Consider the following 23750-nt stretch of genomic DNA (forward strand, 5'->3'; position numbering starts at 1 on the left):
CCTGCTGTACCTATGTATAAAGACCTATTGTTTGCCTGCATTAATTACAAGGATAAAAGCCTCAAGATAACTTCCACTGTTGCTTTTTGTACTCTCTCCATTGTTTTGGAGGAAAAATAAGCATCTAACAATAGACTAGAGAAAGTGAATCGATCATAATTGTTTCAGCTTTGACAAACACCAAACCTGCTGATTACAATGGAGACATTTCCAAGGGAAAAGAAGACCCAACTCCAGCCTATTCAAACGAATGAGAAAATTTTTTGAAGGATAGAAAATGAGTTTTTAAAAATTAGAAGCTGCCTAATGGATAGCTCTTTACATAAACAACGAACTTGGATTTCTCAAATAAGTAATACCCTAGAAATGAACTTAGAATGAAAGAAAAATCCACCCCCCCCCCAAAATACTGATACTTAGTAGCAAAGTGGAACCAGTTAAAAATGTAAACTAAGAATTATCCTAGTTGGCAGGGTTGTGAAGCTCGTCCATGCCTATCAGTCATTTGTTCAGTTAGGGACTCCTAAGGACTTGTTGAATTGCGGGCTAGGCGCCTATTCTAACGAGAGTTCGCAGCCTTCACGAGCGGGGAAAGCCGGCGGCTCGGCCGGGTGCTTCATTCCCAGATTCAAGATGAACAGCCGGTAGGGATGCGAGATCCACGATCCGGACCGTGGGGGGCTCTGAGGTGATGTGCGGCTCGGCTGCGAGCCAAGTCCTGCAGAGAGCGTGGGGCCCAGACTGCAACGGCAGCGGAAGCACGAACGCGCCGGGGTCCCCTGACCGGGAGCACGGCGGCGGCGGCGCCCGGCAGAGTCCAGAGCGGGTGGGCCCAGACCTCAGCTCCGGCATCGCCGCCGCCACCCTGGCCCTGAACTTTCACCCTCCCGGGACGTGTGCCGCCTGCCCTGCAGGGCCGGGGTCCCGATGCCGCCTCCCGCGGGTAGCCGGCAGCGCGCTGCCAGCCCCGCATCTGTTCTCATGGCCCGGGGAGTGCGCGAGGCCGGGGCGTCGGGCTTGGGACAGTGGAGAATACCGGTGTCGCCCTCCCTCCAGCCCACCCCGGCTCGCGGAGACCCGCGCCTCCCTGACTCGGACTACCGCGCCCTGGCGGGCCGCCCTCCAGTACCGCGCGGCGGGGCAGCGCCAGCCTCAACCTGGGAGAGCGCCCGCAGAGCGCGGGCGCCCCGCCCCTGCCCCGGGCTGGCGGACGGCGGCGGCGGCGGGCGGCTCCGCGGCGCGGGGACTACTTTCCGCCGCGCGCCCGCGCCCCGCCCCTTGTCCCCGCGCGGCGGAACGCTCCGCGCTGCGCCGCTGGCGGCAGGATACACTGAATCCTGCGCGACTTATAAGAGCTCCTTGTGCGGCGCCATTTTAAGCCTCTCGGTCTGTGGCAGCCGCGCTAGCCCGGCCCCGAGAGCGAAGAGCGAGGGGAGGCGGAGACGGAGCAAGGTCCGAGGAGCAGCTCCGGTCCCCGTCAAGCCGCCAACGCAGGCCGAGGACGGTCGGACTCCCGCCGCGGGAGGAACCTGTTCCCCTGAGGTGCTTGGGCGCTCCTTTCCTTACCCGTCTGGGGCTGCTCCCGTTCCCGCTTCGGAACCAAACTTCGTCGCGGGAGCACGGTCCCGGCGGCGGCTGGGAGCCGGACCCGGCGCAGCCCGAGGCCCCGGGGTGGGGAGCGGGGAGGGGCGTGTGGGCTGGGGTCGCCGGCAGAGGCGGACCGCGCCCGGGGGGCGGAGGGCGGCGGCCGGGCCCGGTTCCGGTCGCGCGGCTCCTTCGGGGGCCGTGGGGGTGCCGCTTTCGGGGAGGGGGCGCCGCGAGGGCGCGTCCGAGAGGTCGGGTGGCCAGCGGGGTGGGCGGGTGGGTGGAGGGGGCTGTGGTTTCCGTCCCGGGCTCAGGCCGCGGCTGAGTTTGGGGGAGGGACCCTGCGCCTCGGGATGCGCCGGGGCCGGGGTGGGGGGCGGGGTGGGGACGGGGGACTCCGCCTTCCCGGCCTCCGCGGGGAGTTGGGGTGCGGGCGCTGGGCCTGGGACGCCACGTGAGGTCCTATCTCCAGGTTCCTTCTTTCGTGCTTAAGGACAAATTTTTTCGAGGGTTAATAAGAGGTTAGTGATTTTTAATGGCCTGCCGGTGTGAGTGCGCTCGTTTAAATCGGAGCAACTTTAAACCTTAGAGGATCCAAACTGTTAGTGCAGAAGGTGCGATGCGCCAGGAGGATTTGCACAGATAAAAATACATATCTTGCACCTACATTTTCTTGTACGGTGCAGGTGAGTGAAAGCGGGCGTGCTAGGGAGGTCCTGGGAAAAATAAGGGCGAGGGCGGCTGGCTTACTGTCTCTTATCAAGTGACCCACAGGACTCAGCCTGCGACTGCTTCGAGAATTGTGTTCCTGGAGATTCTTTATTCAAATAGTTTCACAGCAACTAAGCTTGATTTTGAGAGCACTTTCCAGCGGGGTGAATTTTCCCTTCGCTACGAAATGGCCCGCAGGAAATTCAAGCGTTGCAACTTCGTTCCGTGTTTTGTCTGGAGAGAGGACTTGGAACTGAGACTTTCAAAGTTCGCTTTTCACAGCCTTTTCCTGAGTCCACTAAACTTGAAAGCTTTGCCAGTCGGGTGTAGCTGTTTGCTTCGTTTTCTTTTCGGTGTTGGAGGGAACATTGTCTCCTACTTTGTATCTTCCAGACATCTGTGGTCTCCCCCCACCCCCACCCCGGGTTTGTGAGTGGTGAATGAAGGGAGACTGGTCTGCTGGTATGCAGAGGTCGGCAAAAGGAAATCGAGGAGTGGTTTTAGTGAAACGAGAGCTTTGTGTCGTGAATAGTGGTGGCTTAGACTAGACAGCAGCTTGAAGAGACGGCTCGCCTTTGATAAAGTCTGGGCTGCTGTTTTTCAGATGGCTAAGTTGTAAGTATTTTGTCTGGAACTTGGGAAGCCGTTTCATTCTGTCTCTTGGTGTACATTCAGTACCTTCGGCTATCTTCCTGTTAACGTGTTGTCTTAAGAGATACTGGACATAGCTTGACCTTTTTTTGTTTGTTTGTTAATGTTTCTGTTTAATATCTGCTTAGATTAGTGACAAACTTTTGTTTGGGAGGCATTTTTTTCGGTCTGAACTAAGGCGGCTGCTTCATTTATTTTATTTTTACATTTAAGCGCACAAAACTCTGGGTTTAAAAAAAAAGGTGCCATAATGTTTGCTAATATCTTTTCATGAAATTTGATTAATTTGCGTCCAATATTCATTACTTTGACCTAGTCTTTGTTCTGAAGGCCATGTACAAGGCCCTAAAGTGATTGCAACAGTAACTTGAAAAACTTCCAGGAGACTATTCTATAGGATTAAAGGAATGCTGAGACTATTCAAGTCTGAAGTCCTTGAGGGGGAAATTAAAAAACTGTGCTGCAAAGTTTAGTTAGTATAGCATGTAACTTAGAGTCCTTGCGGAGTTCTGGGCTGATTTTCCCAGAAGCTAGAGCAGTCATTTAAAATTGCTTTCAAGAAAAACCAAATTTTAAAAGGTGACTTAAAAAAAGTAAAACATTTAGTAGTGTTCAAGTGACAGTAAGTGTCCAGAAGTTTTCTTTTTAAACATATTCTTTACCAAGATAATTATGTAGATTCCAATATTAAAACTGAAACCAGATTGAGCTTCTTACTGTTACTAGTGATAAATGGAATAAAATTATCCATATAAATGAAGTTGTATATTTTTCTTTTCATATACACTTCCCTCCTCCACTCCCCAAATAGGAAGAGAAAACTTGAAGTAGGCTAATTTCTGTAAGAGTGTTTTGAGATTTGGTTCTTGCGAAAGCTATATGCAGACAGCCTGTTTCATTGTTGGGAGGAGTGGAAAGAAGAGTGTAAGTATTGTTGAAACTAGGGACATGGAGAATTCAAAAATTTGAATCTCACTCTTTTATTCTTGTAAGTAGCAGTGAAATTAAAATCCCAGAGATAGGTTGTTTGTAGTATCTTCAGCCAAATGAAACTTTTGTGTTATTGAAATGAAACAATATAGCATCCAGTTATAATGAGATTTTGTTTCTCTTTTATGGTTTACTAGTTGCTGATAATAACTGCAGAGGAGTAGGTGGTAAATTTTAAGTATGTACTTTGAGCTTGGTTGGAAGCATGCTTGATTGCCAGCCCAGGGCAGAAAGGATGAATGCTTTTAGAGCAGGACAAACTTGTAATAAAAAGTATTAACAACTCTTTTGTGGTGCATGTTGACTTGTGACTTTGGTTGTGAAAACACTAGTTGTATTAACTTAGCTGTGTTCTTGTAGCTCTCTTTTTGTTGGGAATATGATATCTTTTGTTGAAACAGTTTGAGTAAAAGCATTTTTGTATCTTAAAAGTAAGTAGTAAAACATAGACTAGTAGCTACTTATGTTAGTCCAGAGCTTGTATCTTTTGCCTCTTGGACCCTCATTGAGAGAAGACTGATTTGCAAAATCAGTCTTCATTCTTTTAACAGATTATTGTTTATGTAATACTGTTCTAATTGTGTCTTGATAGATAACCAGGCTAATGGGCTAAAATAAATATATATTTTGTAAGTTCCAGGAAAGGAAAATATGTGATTTGTTGTATTGCTTGAAAATGAGTAGGAGTTACCTTGTGTAGTTCTTAATCACTTAAACTCTGGAGAAAGTTCTTTATTTCCTCTGTTTACTTAAGAATGCTGCTTTTGTGTTGTATGCAAGTCTGAGCTTGACCAGGTTTGAAATCTAGATACTTCTGTTGAGGCCTGAACCCTGTATCCCTGAAGCATGTATTTAAATCTGCTCCCTAAGGAAAAAGAAGCTCTTATAAAAGAATCAGTCATGTTAGCAACCCTTTTTAGAGATTAACTATCTTGCTAATTGTGAGCATCTTTTCTTTTAAAAGATACTATTCTCCAGCCTCAAAGTCTCCTCAAACCTGATGCAGCTGAGTGACGATAGCGTCAGGGCATGTTTTCATTGCATGCTTTGGTCACATTGAGTGCCCTCCAGTGGATATAATGTAATGCTGGTGATTTTTTTCCCCCTCATAAAATTTGTGTGAAATATATTTATGAATAGTTTTGGTGAGAAAGCATCAGTCAAGAAAACTTCAATTCTAGAATAGGATGTTCATATTATTATTGTTAGTTAAAAGATTGGCTTTAGAACATGTCATCTCAGCCATTATTTGCAGGAGAAAGGTCAAGAGTTAAATCAGGAGTTAAATTCTGTCACTTTTTGTAGGAAGTTCTGCTTAAATATAATTATAAACCAAAAACTTAATCTAAACATCCTAGTGTCTGGGCTTCCCTGATGGCTCAGATGGTAAAGAATCCACCTGCGATGCAGGAGACCCAGGTTCAGTGCTTGGGTTGGAAAAGATACCCTGTAGAAGAGAATGGCTATCCACTCCAGTGCTCTCGCCTGGAGAATCCCATGGACAGAGGAGCCTGGCGCGCTGCAACCCATAGGGTCAAAAAGAGTCAGACATGGCTGAGTGACCACACTTACACCTAGATCCTAAAACAGCCATATTAATGAATTTTAGAAACTAAGATTCTCAGATAAAGTTAACAAAAAAGTGAATTATCAATTTGTCTAAAATTTCTTATACAATAAAACTGAAGTAAGTCTTCAACTTGGTTACATTTTCAATATTATGTCTGTTAAGAATTGGTTATCAACAAAGAATATTATGTCTGTTAAGAATTGGTTATCAACAAAGCTGGTTGAGTCAACTTATGTGAACTCCAGAGTATAATGCCTAGTGACTGCAGGCATTTGTGTAGAGTATACATTTGTATAGTGCTTTGATGCACTGTTCCCATATTTTGACCTTTAAATTCTCCAATAAAAACTCCTCCACACTCCTGTGTACAGTTCTTGCTATTTCTGTTAGTAGCATTATTTTATGAAAATGCTTATTTCAAATCAGATTCTGATTAATAACAGGAATAAAACCCATTTAAAAATAGCTTTTAGAAGTCAAATGGTCATTTTTATGGAAAATACTCAGCTTAGAAAAAATGTTTTTACCTTTGTATGTTTTCCATAAATAGGTGGTTGAAATGAAGTTTAAAAGTTAATTGAGTAGGGAGGGAAAATGACCATATCACTTACTGCTCCATTTTGCTCTGAAATTTAGTATAATTTTGTGGAAACATTGATAATGATTTTTGACTATTTAAATAATGTATTATTGTTGTATCTTTTTAAAAACATAAGGCAAGAATGCCTCAGCTGTTTTATATTTCAGAATGGGTTGTGATCCTTCATAAAGGATCATGTATGGAATAAGTAATGTCCAAGTCCGTAACTATTATTTTCATCATTTACTAAATCAAGGTCAAATAGCTTGTGTTCCAGTTTCAAAGATTTTTATGAGAACAGAGTAGATTTGAAAGTTCTCTTGAAAACTGTGTACATCTTTAAAAAAGTTCTGCCTGTTAGGGACCTAATTTATCTCTTGAAATCGGCCACTTATCTTCATGCAACAATTTGACAAACAATATAAGTGACTAAGATCTCTGTCACAAACCATATAGGATTGATCTTGCATCCCAGTGGGAGTAGCTACTCAGTATCTCCAAGCAGGTATGGGCTCACTGGGCCCCTGTGAACTACAACAAATTAAGAGAACATATGTCCCATCTAAGCCAATCTTCAGCTGCAGCCATTGTGTGGAAAGCCGTTTAGGTTTCCACATCATCTGAATTTTTTCTTTCTTCTAAGAGAAGCAGGAAATATGGATTAATGTGCATCTCATGATTTGCACCAATGGGGCTTGGTGGCTCAGCAGTAAAGAATCTGCCTGGGATGCAGGAGTTGCACAAGCTGTGGGTTTGATCCCTGAGTTGGGAAGATCTCCTGGAGGAGGAAATGGTAACCCACTCCGTTATTCTTGCCTGGAGAATCCCATGGACAGAGGAGACTGGTTGGCTAAAGTCCATAGGGTCACAAAGAGTCTGACACTACTGAAGCAATGTAGCACACACATGATTTGCACATGTTGGTAGGTGAAATTCATGTTTTAAGACATTTTAACACAAATTAAATACACCTATTGGCAGGATCTGCCAGTTTGTGACATCTGCAGTGAACCATTTGGAGTACAGTGTTTGTTTTTTTTAATGATGATTCTATTAAGTGACTGAAGTAGTACAATTCTGTATCTTTGTCTCTATATATACATATTGACACAACTGAATACCATTTTTACTTTCATAACTTAGTAAATAAAGATTTGATAAACCATTAGGTTCATATTTGGCATTTTAAGAATGCCTTGTATCAATTGACTATATAAACAGATTAGGAACTTAAAGCAGGTTCATATCATTAACTCTGTGAAACCTGCACTTAAAAAGCTTAAGAATTAAGATGGATTGGATCAAGGAAAAAGAGGAGAAAGAACAAACTTGTTCATCACTTGGTCATCTTAAGTATAGTTTTTAAAGTGTTTTCTTGGTCTTAAAACTTAACATTGAAGGTGCTTAAAATGCTGGACAAATTCTGGCTGTCTGTAAATAGTCATATCAGCCTGAAGTTTTATTGATGTCTTTAAATCACATCTTGGTTTTCAGCTAAAGTCTGCGTTTCTGTGATAATCTATTTTTCAGACTAGATTTAAAACTGAAAAACAAAGTTTAGATAATGAAAAATTAATTGAATGTTAGTTTTTTTTTTTAAGTAATAGCTTACTCCTATTTGATCAGAATATATTTTAAAATTTTTTATGAGTATAGTTGCTATACCGTGTTGTGTACCGTGGAGTGAATCAGCCGTACGTACACGTATATCCCCTCTGTTTTTGGATTTCTTTCCCATTTAGGTCACCACAGAGCATTAAGTAGAGCTCCCTGAGCTGTATAGTCTGTTTTCATTAGTTATCCATTCTATACATAGTAGTATTATCTATTTTGTACATAGTAGGAGAAGGCAATGGCACCCCACTCCAGTACTCTTGCCTGGAAAATCCCATGGATGGAGGAGCCTGGTAGGCTGCAGTCCATGGGGTCGCTAAGAGTCAGACATGACTGAGAGACTTCACTTTCACTTTCCACTTTCATGCATTGGAGAAGGAAATGGCAACCCACTCCAGTGTTCTTGCCTGGAGAATCCCAGGGACGGGGGAGCCTGGTGGGCTGCCGTCTATGGGATCGCACAGATTCAGACACGACTGAAGCGACTTAGCAGCAGCAGCAGCAGTGCAGTCCCAATCTCCCAATCCATTCCATCCCCTGGTCAGAATAAATTTAGGCAGGCAGTCAAATAGATATTGGTAAAGTCTTTTGCTGCTAGGGCAAGATTCTTCATTTCCACAGTTTGAAAAGTTGTATATTTAGTCTTTAGATTACATGTTTAAGTGGCCTACTATCTTGGTACTGAAAATACAAACCATAAGCCAACATTGGTTTTAAAAAGTATCATCTGAAAATAGTGCTGCTGACTGCAGTTGTGTTTATATGATATGGTATAGAATGCAAGCCAAACTGAGCAGTGGACTTTTCAGAACACGTTTGTCCCAGGTGCTCACCCCTTGGCCTGTTCCACAATCCCCATATAACTTTACAGAGCCACTGTAAAGTTTCTCTTGTAACAGTCCAGAAAATTCCGGCCTCTGATTTCTTTTGAACTTGTTGAAGAGTCCCCAACCCCCAGATAGTTTGAAAAGTGTGATATATGGATGGATGCTGTTAAGGTGAAGCTGCTTCATAGCAATGCCAATTTGCTCCCCTATTTACTTCCATCTATTTCTTCGTTAATATTCCCATTGTTTTGCTTGTAATTTCATAACTCTCCTGTTGCTGGACTGATTTTCCTGTTAACTGATTTAACAGGTGTGTTAGTTAAAAAATCTGGGGGTTGGGGAGATATTTTTAACCTGTTTAATTTGAAGTTCATCAGTCCACATGGCACACAGGTGATAGCTGTGGTAAATCTTGTCTTTCATGCTGGCAGCTGATCTGACTTGGAAGTAAAAGATGTGCACGTGCTACAGGGTGCCTGCTAAGTTGCTCTGAACAGGTTTATGATGACTGAAATACTTGACATGTATTTTTTCATACTTTATTGTACATTATCTGTATAAAAATGTGAGAAGGTAGATTTACTGCAAACTTTCTTAAATGCAATTTGACGGTGATCTTAATGATTTTCATTTGCTTCATGGAGGGGTGGCTGTTGTAAAAGCCTCCCCCCTACCCCCAACCCTGAAGTATAATTCAGTGGTTTGCAGAGAAGGGTGTAGTGAGTGAGTATGTCTTTGGAGTTATCTGTGTATTAGATGAATGACGGGTGTACCTGAGGAACACGGGTTTCTTGGAAACATTTCTCAATCCAGTTAACTCTGGATGTTTCTAAGTGGTATCCTTTCTGTTGTGTAGAAGTGCTGAGGTAGACACTTAGAATCTTTCTGAGCCACTGAAAGAATGTAGCAATGTCAAACTTTACTTTATATTCAACAGTTCATTTAGATACAAAGTGGAAGTCGCTCAGTCTTGTCCTACTTTTTGCGTATATAATCCATGGAATTCTCCAGGCCCCAGTACTGGGTGGGTAGCCTTTCTCTTCTCCAGGGGATCTTCCCAACCTAGGAATTGAACCCAGATTTCCCACATTGCAGGTGGATTCTTTACCAACTGAGCCACAAGGGAAAGTAGACAATAAATGTTACATAGGGAACATAGTAAGTTGATGTACTACTCTCTAGATACATTCATAAATTTAGTCTTTCTGGTACTTCACTTTATTTTAAAGTTGTTTCATTTAGAGTTCGTTTAGTTGGAAAAGCCACATGATATGAAATGAGGTTTATATTGTTCTGACTTTTAGTTATAAATGTCCTCTGTGATCCATTTACAAGGTAAAATTCATGTTATATATAATAGTTGTCCCTAGGTCACTATTTTCTGCCTTAATTCTGCTGTCATTTTTTCATAGGTCCTAAATCAGAGTGCCAGCCAGTCTATTCCCCATAGAATGAAAAGAGGCTAGATTAGGAGATGAGAAATCTGGGAGTCATTCATAAGGCAGAGTAATGATAATTAAAATACTGAAATAGATATTTTCTTTTGTAAGAATACTTACATTCTTGAATCATGCTTGAAGAATGCCCTGACTGTATGCTGAAGGGCCTTAGGCTTCTCCTTATTGCCATTATACACCAGATCATATTACATTTCTCTTCAAAGTGCGAAGATAGGAAGACTGTTTAACCTTTTCTTTGCTCCTCAAACTAACCCCCATTCCCCCATGAGAAACTAAGCAAGCAGGAATTGCTTCGCCTTCTATTATCAGTCTGCATGGAGGGTCCATCGTTATATTGAAGCGTTATATTCTAGTCAGAGGCCAGTCCTGACACATGACTTTTTTAGGACTTGGTTCCTTTAGTTATGCTTCTGTTCTGTATGTATTACCCTTATCTTCCCAGGTTTGGATCCCATTGCTGTTTTGGCTCTCCATTTCCCACATTTTATCATCTCTTGGAATCCATTCATTGTCTAGAACTCATAGTCTTCAGCACATCCTTTTTATTGTCAGTCTTTTCTGAGAATGTTTACTTTTTCTTGCTCCAGCTATAGCCTAGCTTCTCCCCATATTGCTACTGACCTTGCAGCTCTCTCAGGTGGTGAGTGTTTGCTCTTCCTGTGCACCTTTTATTGGTGAACCAGAAGGTGGAGGAAGTGTCCTCTTTGTTCCTCATTGTCACTTCTTGACCATTCTTTTCCAAAACTTTCAGCTTTGACTCTCATGCCATCAAATTATTACCACCTGCTACTTTCGTTATCTTAGTCATTACCAACTTTCCTGGTTCATTCCCCTACTTCCTTGAACACTTGTCTCCTGGCTCACTGTCATCTTTATTTCTGTTATAATTCTTGGTGATACCAACGTTTGTGTAGACAAGTGCTACTCAAAATGTCCCACGCTCTGAGAACTGTTACAGTATGAATTGCAGTAAGTAGTTTGTGCCAGAAAGTAACTCGACTATGTCACTAAGTTCAGTGTTTAGTTCACCTGACTTTTTTTTTGGTACCAAAATTTTTTTGATGAAAGAAGCAGTGTGTTGGTTTCTATAATCTGACACAAGCTCCATAGGGTGTTGTGGTCTGGTACTTTGAGTAACATTGATATAGAGGATGCCTCCAATATTCTGACCTCTTAGTTCCTTGGTTTCCTCTCCTCCAGGAGCCTTATTTTTCTGTCTGATTCAGCCACCCTAATTCCAACAGCTCTTCAGTGACAGATAACTTCACTCTGTCAAAGCTTTTCGGTATCCCTCACCCTCACTTCTACTCAACTCTCAACAACCTTGTCCCTCCCTGACTTCATGCCCAGTGGTCTTTGGTCTCTGAGTTCATCTTTCCTTATGACTGTGTCTTTTCCTTCTCAAACCTCCCAATACTTCCTCCCCCATATGTCTCCCTTGCTTTCTGTTTCACAAAGCATGTCGAATAATTGGAAGATTTCCTGTATGCTCTCACATCTATGACTGTGCCATTCACCTTCTCTGTCATTTATGGACAAACTGTAGTGTTCAGAGATGAGGACAACCAGCTCACTTCTATACTAGATCCCATGCCTTCTTGCTCTCAAGAATTTAACTCTTTCTACCTTCTCTTGCATCCTTGATTTTTCCTTCTGTGAGTTTGCATGATCTTTGTCCCCGTTTTAAAAAAATCTTTTCTTCTTGTTTCCCCTTTCATGCACCCAGTCTGCTTCTCTTTTGAATAAGACACCTTGAAACAATTGCTTGGATACACTGTCACCCCTTTTCAACTTCTACCAGTGACCACCACAGTATAAATCTCTAATCCTCATCGCACTTGACGTCTCAGTAGCACTTGGCACAGTTGCTTGAGACACATTTCGCTTGGCTTCAAGGCCACCACATCTGATAGCAGGTTTTTTCCCTGCCTTACTGGTGGTTCCTCCTTACTCTTTACTTTTTATGTTATGTCTCATCTGTACATTGGAATGGCTGAAACTTTAGCACTTGGATCTCTCGTTTTTCATTGTTGAAATACACTCGAGTCTCATAGCTTTAAACATAGTATTTAACCTGTTTGCTGACGGTTTCCAGATTTAATATCCTTAGCCTGAGTTTCTGCCCTGAACTATAGGTCATGATAGCCAACGTTTCCCCCAACATTTTGGATGTCTTAAGAAGCATCTCAAATGTAATATATCTAAAACTGAGCTCCCAATTTCCCCTAAGGCTGCTTGTCTTAGTATGTCCTAAAGTGCACCTTTTTAGTTACACCAAAAACCTTGCCGGTCTTGACTGTCTTTCTGTCACTGTACCCTGTCTGAAAATTGTCTGTTCTTCTAATATAGATGCAAAATTCAGCCATTTCTTACTATGCCATTTCATAGCCATGCCATCCTAGGGTTACTGAAGAGGTCTTCTAACTGGTCTTCCTGCTTACATTTGTTCCCTTTAAATGTAATCTCAACACAGTGACCAGAATAATCCTTTTAAAGCAATGATCATAGAACTTTTCTGTTCAAAAACCTCCAGGGGCTTATGGTCTCATTCTGTAAAAGCACACTCTCCTGTGTGTTTAGACTATTCTCTCTATCACCTACTTATTTCCTCCTGTCACTCATCAAAGAAATAAAACTGAAAGGATTTAAGAAAGGAGTGGAAACCAGGAAAATAACTACAGCAGTCATGCCGGTGACACAGGTGGTGGTGACTTAGGTCAGGTAGCACTGGGCACAGAAGAGCTAGGTTGGAGGAATGCTTTGGAGGTGCCGGCTCTGTAAACCCAGTTCTTCATTAATTTCCTACCTCCTTTCTTGCTTGTTTTACTTTAGCCTTCAACACTATCTAACATCATAGATATTTTACCATTTTTTCCTCCTTTTTTTTTTTTTTTTTACCTCCTAGAACATAAGCTCTAGAAAGACAGGGATTATTGTCTATTTCCTCACTTTTTGCTTTCTTCCCAGTGCCTAGAATCATAATGTACACTAGTTGATTAGTGAATATGTGTTGAGTGAATGACTTTTAAATCTTTTCACCTCACTTTGGATCTTTCCCAGTAGCACATAAGTATATTCCATCTTTGCAGAGGTGGTTCCTTCCTGTCATTTATGGCTCCCATTAGATTGAGTTCTTCCCAGTTCACGCATTTTCACTTTACCATCTTCTTTTACTTGGTTTGTTGCACTTCATCATATTCTGAAGTAACCTGTGTTTACTTGCTTCTTTTCTCCTTTCACAATCTTGTTCTGGTTTGTATGCCTGGTACTCAGAACAGTGTGTGGAAGTTCTAGATGCTAATAAATATTGGTTGAATAGGTGAATATTCTGGAATTGGATGACTTTTGTTTCTTTGCAGCTAATGCCCCTTTAATTTCTCTGCTCCCTTTCACACTCTGAAAGACATATCCTGTGGATATGGTCTTCATCTTTCATCTCCTATTTCAGTTTGTGTTTGGCTTTTATTATCAGTGAACCTCCTTTTGCTGAACTCATTATTGGACCTCCATGTTGACCAATGAAAGAGATACTTCTTACCTTTAGTCTTGCTGGGTCACTTTAGCATTTGGTGCATTTTTGTTTTTGAACTTGCCTTTGGAACAGGAGTGTCCAGTAGAACTTTCTGTGATAATGGAAATGTTCTGCATCTGTGAGGTTGATATGGTAGCCACCAGCTACATGTGACTCTTGAGCACTTGAAATGTGGTAATGTGACTGAGCTAAATTTTAATAAAAATTTAAATAGCCGTGTGTGACTAATGGCTATTTTTTCTCACATACTCCAAGCTCAGGAAGTATCACAGCCTAATTGCGCAATCCACATACCTAGGAGTAATTTTTTTTTCATCCCACCCCCAACCCCCTGTGTCTACATGTTCATTATCTACATGGGTGTGTCTATTCCTGCTCTGCAGTCTGTACCATTTTTCTAGGTGCCACATATATGCATTAAAATATAGCATTTGTTTTTTTCTTCCTGACTTGCTTCACTCTGTATGTTAGACTCCTAGGTCCATCCTCTTCTCTACAAATTTCCCAATTTTTTTCATTTTTATGGCTAAGTAATATTCTACTGTATAAATGTACCACAACTTCTTTATCCATTCATCTGTCGATGGACATTTTGGTTGTTTCCATGTCCTGGCTATTGTAAATAGTGCTGCAGCGAACGTTGGGGTACATTTGTCTTTTTTTATTGGAATGTAATTGCTTTACAATGTTGTGTTAGTGTCTCCTGTACAGTGAAGTGGATCAGCTATATGTATGAATATATCTCCTCTCCCCCAACTTCCTTCAAACCCCTCATCTCTTCCTTCTAGGTCATCACAGAGCTAGCACCAAGCCAAGCTTTTTGTGCTTTATAGCAGATTCCCACTAGCTTGCTATTTTACGGGCTTCCCTGGTGACTTAGTGGTAAAGAATCTGCTTGCCAATGTAGGAGACCTGAGTTCAATTCCCAGTTTGGAAAGATGCCCTGGAGAAGAAAATAGCAACCCAGTTCAGTATTTTTGCCTGGGAAATGCCTTGGACAGAGGAGCATGGTGAGCTACAGTCCGTGGGGGTCACAAAGAGACATGGCTTAGCGACTAAACAGCAACATCTGTTTTACACATGGTGCTATGTATATATGTCAGTCCTAGTCTCCCAATTCGTCTCACTCTCCCCTTTCGTCCCTGTGTTCACACTTCGTTCTCTTATGTCTGCACCTCTATTCCTGCCTTGGAAATAGGTTCATCTGTACCTTTTTTGTAGATTACACATTTATGTGTTAATGTACAGTATTGGTTTTCTGACTTCCCTCTGTATGACAGACTCTAGGTTCATCTACATCTCTACAAATGACTATTGCATTCCTTTCAGTGGCTGAGTCATATTCCACTGCATATATGTAACACATCTTCTTTCTCCATTAATCTGTCATTGGCCATTTGGGTTGTTTGCATGTCCTGACTAGTGTAAATATTTTTTCAGGGTATATGCCCAGGAGTGGGATTGTTGGAGTCGTATGTTGGTTGTGTTTTTTAGTTTTTAAAGGGACCACCATACTGTTCTCCATGGTGCCTATGTCAGTTTCCATTCCCACCAACAGTGCAGCATGGTTCCCTTGTCTCCACACCCTCTTCAGTGTTGGTAGCCTTTTTGATGATGGCCATTCTGACTGGTGTGAGGTGAATACCTCCTTGTAGTTTTTATTTGCATTTCTCGAATCATTCGTGATGTCAAGCATCTTTCCATTCACTTCTTGGCCATCTGTATGTCTTCTTTGGAGAAATGTCTATTTAGGTATTTTGCTCACTTTCTGATTGTTTATATATATATATATATAATTTTAAATTTAACCTTTTTGCTTGTTTTTGCTTGTGCTGGGTCTTTGTTGCTGCGTGTGGACTTCTCATTGCTGGGGTTTCTCTTGTTGTGGAGCGTGGGCTTTAGGGCACATAAGCTTTAATAGTTGTGTCTCTCAGGCTCTTGAGAACAGGCTCAGTAGTTGTAACACATGGGCTTAGTTGCTTCATGGCATATGAGATATTCCTGGACTAGGGATCAGACACATGTCTCTTGCATTGACAGGGAGATTATTTACCACTGAGCCACCAAGGAAGCCCTGTTTTTTTTTGTTTTTTGTTTTTTTTTTTTTATTGAGCTACATGACCTGTTTGTGTACTTTGGAGATTAATCCTTTGTCAGTTGGCTTTGTTTGCAAATATTTTCTTTCTTTCTGAGGATTGTCTTTTCATCTTGTTTATTAGGAGTCATCTTTAATTCCTCTCATCTACTGCAGTCAGTCCATCAGTAGAGCCTCTTTTTTCTGTCTCCAAAGTATTTCACTAATCTAGCTACTGTTTGTGCCCAGTGGTAGCCTAGCCTAAGCCACCATCTGTCACTGGGCATTGCTTTACTGGTTTACCTTTTTTCTGTTAACCTTTCAGTTTTTTTCATTATAGCCAAGGTCAGTTTTGAAAAACTCAAATAGGATCTTGTTATTCACTTGCTTTATAACCCTTCATGGATTTCCAATGGCATTTAGAATAAGAAATCCTTTTTTTTTTTTTTAAGGGCTGAAAAGTTCTACATGGTCTGGCTACTTTCAACCTCATCTCATTGTAATTACTCTTTCCCAGTGTTATCAAACTACTGTGGTCTTAAAAGATAGTCCTAACAATTCTGGAATTGTGCACGTTATTTCTGATTTCTGGAATGTTCCTGCTCTGCTCCTTATGTGCTGGCTCCTGTGCATCTTTAGGTCTCAGCTTGAAGGCTCCCTTGAAGGCCACCACAGAAGCCTGTGGCTGCTCCTCATGCAGGGCCTTCGCTTGTCCCAGTGTGGTTTCCATTGCCTTCTCCCATTTGTCACTCAGCTACACACTTGTGATTGTTACAGGTTACATACTTGTTACACTTGTTACACACTTGTTACACTTCTTGTAATTGTTTATTCAGTTGTCTGTGTGTCTGTCAAGAATGTAAGGACGATGTCTGTTTTATATCGCTGCTGTATCCTCAGAATCTGTTATTCTTCTTGGCGTATAGCAGTTGCATAACAAATGTGTTGAATATATGAAATCTCTCCATTCATTGCATTTATGCTATTGGTATTGCTGTATGCTAGAACTATTGAGTAAATGAAAGAATTATGGAAAAGATTTCTTGTGGGACAGAAAATCTCTTAACCTCACAATTTGGTAAATTGAGAAGACAAAGAACATACTATACCGATTGGGCATTTGTATATAGCTCCAGGTTTTGACTCACTCACCAGTATATTTTTGGACTCACAATAGAACAGCAGTTTAGAGTTCCTTGAAGTTCTTTGTATTGAGGTATCAGAGTAACATATTGAAAGTAAATGCTTCCTAGCTTATTCTTCTATATAATATTCTCTTCTTCCTAAATGTATGAAAACCTCATAATTAGGCGACCTAATATTATGGTAAGGCTGTCGAAGGCAGCAGGAGGTCCTTCTGCTTGGAAGAGTGCCATGCTGTTGCTGTGCATGGTGGGGGGCAAAAGTTGGCTAAAGATTAAGTCAGAGTATGTGCTGTCTTAATGAATAGATGGTTCTCAAGGAACTGCTGCTAGGGTTACTCTGTGGAGTCAGGTTTATGTTTTGTTTTTGCGGGTTTTTTTTTTAGCTTGGGTTACTGTTACACATGGAGTTGAATCATAGTTTGTCTCTATCTGTAGCTCTTTTGCTCTGGGAGTAGCAGCATTGGCAACATATATGGCACTTAAAAAGTGATACAGCGCAGCGTCCTTTCCAGCCCAACTGATAGAAAACCATGGGGCTGGAGCCAGGTAATCTGTGTTTTTTAAAGTTCCAGGTTAGAACCTTTGGGAGGACCAGTTTAAACAGTTCTGCAAGCAAGATTGGAGATCTTTTTGGTTAAAAAAACAATTTTAAAGAGGGAAATTGGATGAAGGCAGTTAAAAAAGGTACTGACTTGCAGTTATAAATAAGTGCTGGGGATGTAATGTACGACATGATTAACTCTGCTGTATGTTATATATGGAAGTTGTTAAGAGAGTAAATCCTAGGTTCTCATCACCAGAAGAAATTTTTTTCTATTAATTCTGTATCTATATATGAGGTGATGGATGTTTGCTAAATATACTGTAATAATCCTTTCATGATGTGTGTAAATGAAATCATACTGTGTATCTTACACAGTATGTATCAGTTATATCAATAAAACTAGAAGAAAAAAATTAGAAACTTTGGGAGAAAATATAAAAATAGCTGTTTGAAGGTACCGGAGAATGGTCAAAAGAAGACGGAATTTTGAGGAGACGTGACCATGAAAGAAGGACACGCTCACTCGGTGCCATCCGTGTTTCTAAGGCTTCCCTGGTGAGAGCTACGACCAGCGTTTCTAGTGAGGTCTAGGGCTCATGTGGTATCAGACGATGGCGCTCAGGGTTGCCAGGATGGCTGGAAATTGAGGGTAGGGATAGGTAGATTGAGAGTGAAGGCAGTCCCAAAGGGAAGCTTCAGAATCTGTGTGTAAACTTGTGTGTGTGTGGAGTGGGGGCGATTCCAAGGAGCTCATTTTAAAGCAGTACATGGAACACTGAGAAGTATGAGCAGAGATTTCAGCTTCCACCCTCACTGTGAAGAAGAGTTTGGAGTTTGAATCCTGCCAAATTAGGGGGTCTTGGTAAATACTTCATGCTTTTCATTTGAAACCAGAGAACAATCACACTTGAGGACTAAAGATGTTTCCCAGGATTAAGGTAATTCACCCTAAGTCTAAGGGTAAAATCTGAGATAGATCACTTCTAATAATGTGTGAAACCAAGCTCTATAAAATTAAGATGATTTGACTGCCTTAAAGAATGTTTAAAAGAAGACTCCAGAAACCAGAGTTTCCACAATATATCCAATACACAATATCAGATATATAATATACAATCTGTAGTTACTAGACATGTGAAAAATTAAGGGGGAAAAAAATCACTAAAGATCAAGAGGAAAAAAGAATGCTGAAATAAACCAGATGTTAGAATTTGCAGACAAAAATAAGATGAGGGATAAGACCAACATACAATTTGTAAAAGCTATAAATGAAATAAAATGTTTTTAAAAAGGTTGCATTCGGTGTATGTTGTTGTTCAGTCGCCAAGTCGTGCCTGACTCTTTGTGACCCCATGAACTGCAGCACAGTTCATAGTGAAGGCTTCCCTGTCCTTCACTTTTCTCCCTGAGTTTGCTCAAAGTCATGCCCATTAAGTCAGTGATGCCATCCCACCATCTCATTCTCTGTCACCCCCTTCTCCTCTTGCCCTCAATCTGTCTCAGAATCAGGGTCCCCTCTGATGGCTTGGTTCTTGCCCCAAAGTATTAGAGCTTCATCTTTAGCATCAGTCCTTCCAGTGAATATTCAATATATGAGGCAATTAATTAAAAGAGTCAAAAGGTAAAAGAATTAGCAGAAATATATATCAAACAATAATAAAAATAATAAAAAACAAAAGTTACAGTATTTGTATCAAAGTCAGCTTGCTATAAGGAATTTATTTGATCTGTATGCTTACGTCTACATTTTTATCTCTGTGGTACATTGTTTAAAAATGCTTTAGGAAACACATTTGGTATGAACATACATAATACAGGTGACTTTGAAGAACACGGGTTTGAATCACATGCATCAACTTAAAAACTTTTTTCCGCCAGTAAATATAGTGCCTATATTTTGATTTTACAGATTTTTGAATAAAATGTGAGGAAAAGTTTCTGTCAGATTAGAGATCACAATATGTGGAATTAAAAAAAAAAGACTAGTGTTTGAACCTTGATTCTGTCTCATCTTTGGATGAGTCACTTATCAATTCCTGTGTTTCTGAGGTGTAGAGATAACAATATTCATATTTTCCACCATGTGGAGATTGGTTCCCTAACCCCCACCTCTTAATGTTTTCAAAAATGTTCATTGAACATTTTCTGAAAGTACCAGGTGCGTAACTGTTGAAAAATTAAACTAAATGGCATAGAAAGTTGGAATTATTAAGACAGTAATATTCTTAACATTCCTCTGTATAAAGATGTTTATTAACTTATAGTGAGAAATAAATACACACTATTGGGGGAAAAGTAAATGAAAAAATAAATCATTCTGTCTATGTTGATAGCACTAGAAATTGTTTCTAGAGAGTTAAAAAATAATTCTAAAAAATAATTCTAGGTAACACATAATTTATGTATTATCATCACATCCTCTTCAGACACTGTCACCATTGGCCAAACATGTGGGTCTAAGTGATATATTAATAATGACCATCATTAATTAATAACAGTGGCTAACATTGAAGAAAAATGCATGCATATGTTGAACTGTATTTCGGTTTTAGCATGTTCCTGCTCTTAATGGCCTGAAGTGGTTTTTCTAAAACAGATGGTCTTGATGTGGCTTTCATGTCATTTGGTCCAGTTTCATTTTTTAAAGTAATACTTATTTTTGAAGATACTTTTTAGAAACCCTTTCTGTTGCTGTTCTTCACATTTAGGTTTAATTCAGAAGTAAACTCACTTGCCTCCTGGTTTGTTCTCAGTGAAAGTAAGTAATAAATGGGGTTGGTCAGTTATTGCCTGCCACCTCACCTGGCTTTCAGGGCCTGCGAACTAAGAATGATTTTTACACTTTTTAATGCCTAAAGATAATATCTCAGGTGATAATATCTCATGACACATGAAATTTACAAAATTCAAATTTGCACTTTCCATGAATAAAGTTTTATTGGAACCCAGCCTTGTTTGTTGGGAGAAGGCATTGGCACCCCACTCCAGTACTGTTGCCTGGAAAATCCCATGGACAGAGGAGCCTGGTGGGCTGCAGTCCATGGGGTCGCTAAGAGTCAGACAGGACTGAGCGACTTCACTTTCACTTTCAACTTTCATGCAATGGAGAAGGAAATGGCAACCCACTCCAGTGTTCTTGCCTGGAGAATCCCATGGACGGAGAAGCCTGGTGGGCTGCAGTCCATGGGGTCACACAGAGTCGGACACGACTGAAGCGACTTAGCAGCAGCAGCAGCCTTGCTTGTTAGTGTGCATATTGTCTGTGGTTGCTTTCTTACTGCAGTAACAGAGTTTAATAGTTGCTACAGAGAGCTTCTGGCCTACAGAACCCTAAAGTATTCACTGTCTGGCCTTTAACAGAAAAAGTTTGCTGACTTCTGTTCTAGGTAAGATAGATTGTTCACAAGTGAATCCTTCATGTTCCTAAAAGCATTAAGTCTCTTAGATTATATATAATTGTTGTTGGCTTAGAGCCTCTGTTTTACATTTTAGTTGTTATCCTGCCTACTTTTAGAACATTTTTCTTATTTTTAGCATATTCAGTCCATTAAGTAAGAGCTTGATCTGTGCTAAGCATTTTAGAAACAGTGAGAAACTCATGGAAGAGTCCCAGGCCCTCTCAAAGTTCACTTCCTGAGCTTGCTTTTTTTTTTTTTTAATTTCATTTATTTATTTTTAAAGATCAGTGTGCTGGTATGGTGGGGAAGGGAAACTCTTGTAACAAGTTGGAGAAGAGGAAGGTTACGGGATATAAAGCAATGCATCAAATTGCCTATGGAAACCATTGAGTACTTGCCATTTACTCTGCTGGTAGCCTGAATTTAGAGATTAACATCTGGAAATTTTCTTGAAGTAAAATCTTCCATTTTCTTAGTATAATATAGTCATATTTGATGATCCTGCATTTTTCTTGTCAGCATTTGTTCTAGGCACAAAGTATGGAGTATGCAGTGATGCTGTGGTTACTGTGCAAAGATTGTAGTTCTTTAGTCTTACTTATGATACTTTTATTTAAAAATTGTTAACCCTTGCTCTTAACTGCAGCAGTAATTGTTAAATACTTACTTTTACAACTTTTGGGGTGGGGATGGGATGCATGATTTGATTGAAAAGGGATGTGACTGAGCTAAACAAACTTGAATTTGAGGTGTTTTTTTTTTCTTAATAGTTTTATTTCTTTATTGGTCTTCCTTGCGTCTTAGTCGAAGTGTGCAGGCTCCAGAACTCGGGCTCAGTAGTTGAGACTCATGGTCTCACTGGCTTAGTAGCTCCACGGCATGTGGGATCTTAGTGCCCCAACAGGGGATCGGACCCATGTCCCCTGCCTTGTGTGGTGGATTCTTAACCACTGGACTGCTAGGGAAGCCCCCTGGATTTGAGTTTTAACTGAGCAGTTTACTAGCTATACTCTTATTAACTGCTGCTAGTCATTTTTTTTCATCTGATGGTTGGGGGAATGTTACCTACTTTATGCGATTGCTGGGAAGAGTTCGTGAGATGACAACTTGTCTGAGAACTGAAGTTGCTAGTCATTTAATTATGCTACCTTATTAAATATTTCTAGGGCAGAGTTAGATGTTTACATGATACTATAAGGAAACACACTAAAGCTGTAAAAGATACTTTTAAAGGTAATGTAAATAATTTAATCAAGTATCTGACATTATTTTGTGATGAAGTTGATTTTTAGAGTATCTCCACTTTAGTAGAATAATTGAAAAAACTCAGATTAATTTACTAAAAATAGAAATTTATTGATACAATAAAAATGACATTTGGCTAAATAATTTTTAAAATTGCTGTGTTTGATTTCCTTTCTTTTAGAAAATGTTTATTTTTCCTAAGATAAAAAAATAATGTCTTTTAAAAAAATTAAATTTATATTTTTGTTGACGGACAATTGCTTTACAGAATTTTGTTGTTTTCTATCAACCTTAACATGAATCAGCCATAGGTACACATATATCCCCTTCGTTTTGAACCTCTCTCCCATCTCTCCCTCATCCCACCCCTCTAGGTTGATACAGAGCCCCTATTTGAGTTTCTTGAGCCATAAAGCAAATTCCTGTCAGCTGTCTATCTTACATATGATAATATAAGTTTCCATACATCTCACTCTCTCCTCCCCTCTTCCCATGTCCGGAAGTCTATTCTCTATGTCTGTTTCTCCATTGCTGCCCTGTAAATAAATTCTTCAGCACCATTTTTCTAGATTCTATATATGTGTGCTAGACTACAATATTTATCTTTCTCTTTATGACTCACTTCACTATAATAGGTTCTAGGTTTATCCACCTCAATAATGTCTTCTTTAAAAAGCAGTTTGTGTCTTGAGGTGCTAATGATCGGCTGAGTAGTTTCCACATTTCTTTTTCAGAAAGCCCATTTTATAGATCCCTTAGTTTTTATGTTTAGAAACATATACTTAGTGTTTGGCTAACATAGTGTGCTAAATGATAGCTGTTTTCTTGGACAAAGTATCATTTCTAATACCAATATATTATTTCTAAACATTTTCTTTTGCGAGTGTGTGTGAGAAGTCTATCTAAAAGTATGTAAATAGCTTGTGTATTAGATACATGTTGTATTTTTTCTATGTTTTTTTAATGGCTTCGTAGTAATCCTCTATCCCTCTCACCTGGACGATTTACGGTAGTCTCCTAACTCTTCTTCCAGCTTTTCTTTTGCCCCTCATGATCTTTTCTTTTCCATATAGACGCTGCTGCTGCTACTGCTAAGTCACGTCAGTCGTGTCCAACTCTGTGTGACCCCATAGATGGCAACCCACCAGGCTCCGCCGTCCCTGGAATTCTCCAGGCAAGAACACTGGAGTGGGTTGCCATTTCCTTTTCCAGTGCGTGAAAGTGAAGTCGTGTCCGACTCTTAGCAGCCCCATGGACTGCAGCCCACCAGGCTCCTCCGTCCATGGGATTTTCCGGGCAAGAGTACTGGAGTGGGTCGCCAGTGCCTTCTCCAATATAGACACTAGAGTGAACTTAAAAAAAAATCTGGAATCATAGGTGTTAGTTACTCTATTGGCTTCCCAGTATACCTTTTATCGACCTGGCCCCTACCTCTTGTCAGGATTCCACAGGGGACCTTTCAGTGCTGTTTCTTTACAGGTCTTTCCTTTTTTTGCACTGGCTTTCTGCATAGGAGTGTTCTGCCCCATCTTCACCTGGCTAGCTCCTCCTGTATTCCTGTCACTTCCTCTCTCAGCACTCTTTCTTAACTAGTCACCAGCCACTCGCTAGTTACTCTAGTCTTACCTTGTTTATTGTCTTCACAGCAGTTCTCAGTCTTTAAATTGTTTTGTTTTTGTTGCTTAACTCTCTAATAGAATGCAGGCTTTCCTAGACTATAACCTTGACTCTGACTCTTATTCACTGTTATGCAATGCTAGTAACATAAAAGGTACTTAAATATTTGTTCAGTAGATGAATATACATTCTATCCAATGGATACATT

General features: G+C 40.6%; 1 protein-coding gene across 6 annotated transcripts in view; it reads left to right on the top strand.

The window, feature by feature from the left end:
- The first annotated feature begins 1376 nt into the window (after nucleotides 1–1376).
- The window catches only part of CTNNB1 (catenin beta 1), a 48759-nt gene continuing 26385 nt past the window's right edge, over nucleotides 1377–23750 (top strand). For 3 of the 6 annotated variants that reach the window (XM_005222525.5, XM_059879801.1, XM_005222524.5), the window contains exon 1: nucleotides 1377–1542. The gene's annotated coding sequence lies outside the window, so the exon portion shown is untranslated. Of the gene's footprint in view, nucleotides 1543–2032; nucleotides 2106–2184; nucleotides 2911–23750 lie in introns of those variants that run through there. The other 3 variants (NM_001076141.1, XM_059879803.1, XM_024982935.2) reach the window with 3 other exon arrangements.

This window comes from Bos taurus, chromosome 22, assembly GCF_002263795.3.
Source record: "Bos taurus isolate L1 Dominette 01449 registration number 42190680 breed Hereford chromosome 22, ARS-UCD2.0, whole genome shotgun sequence".
NCBI classification, from domain to species: Eukaryota; Metazoa; Chordata; class Mammalia; order Artiodactyla; family Bovidae; genus Bos; species Bos taurus.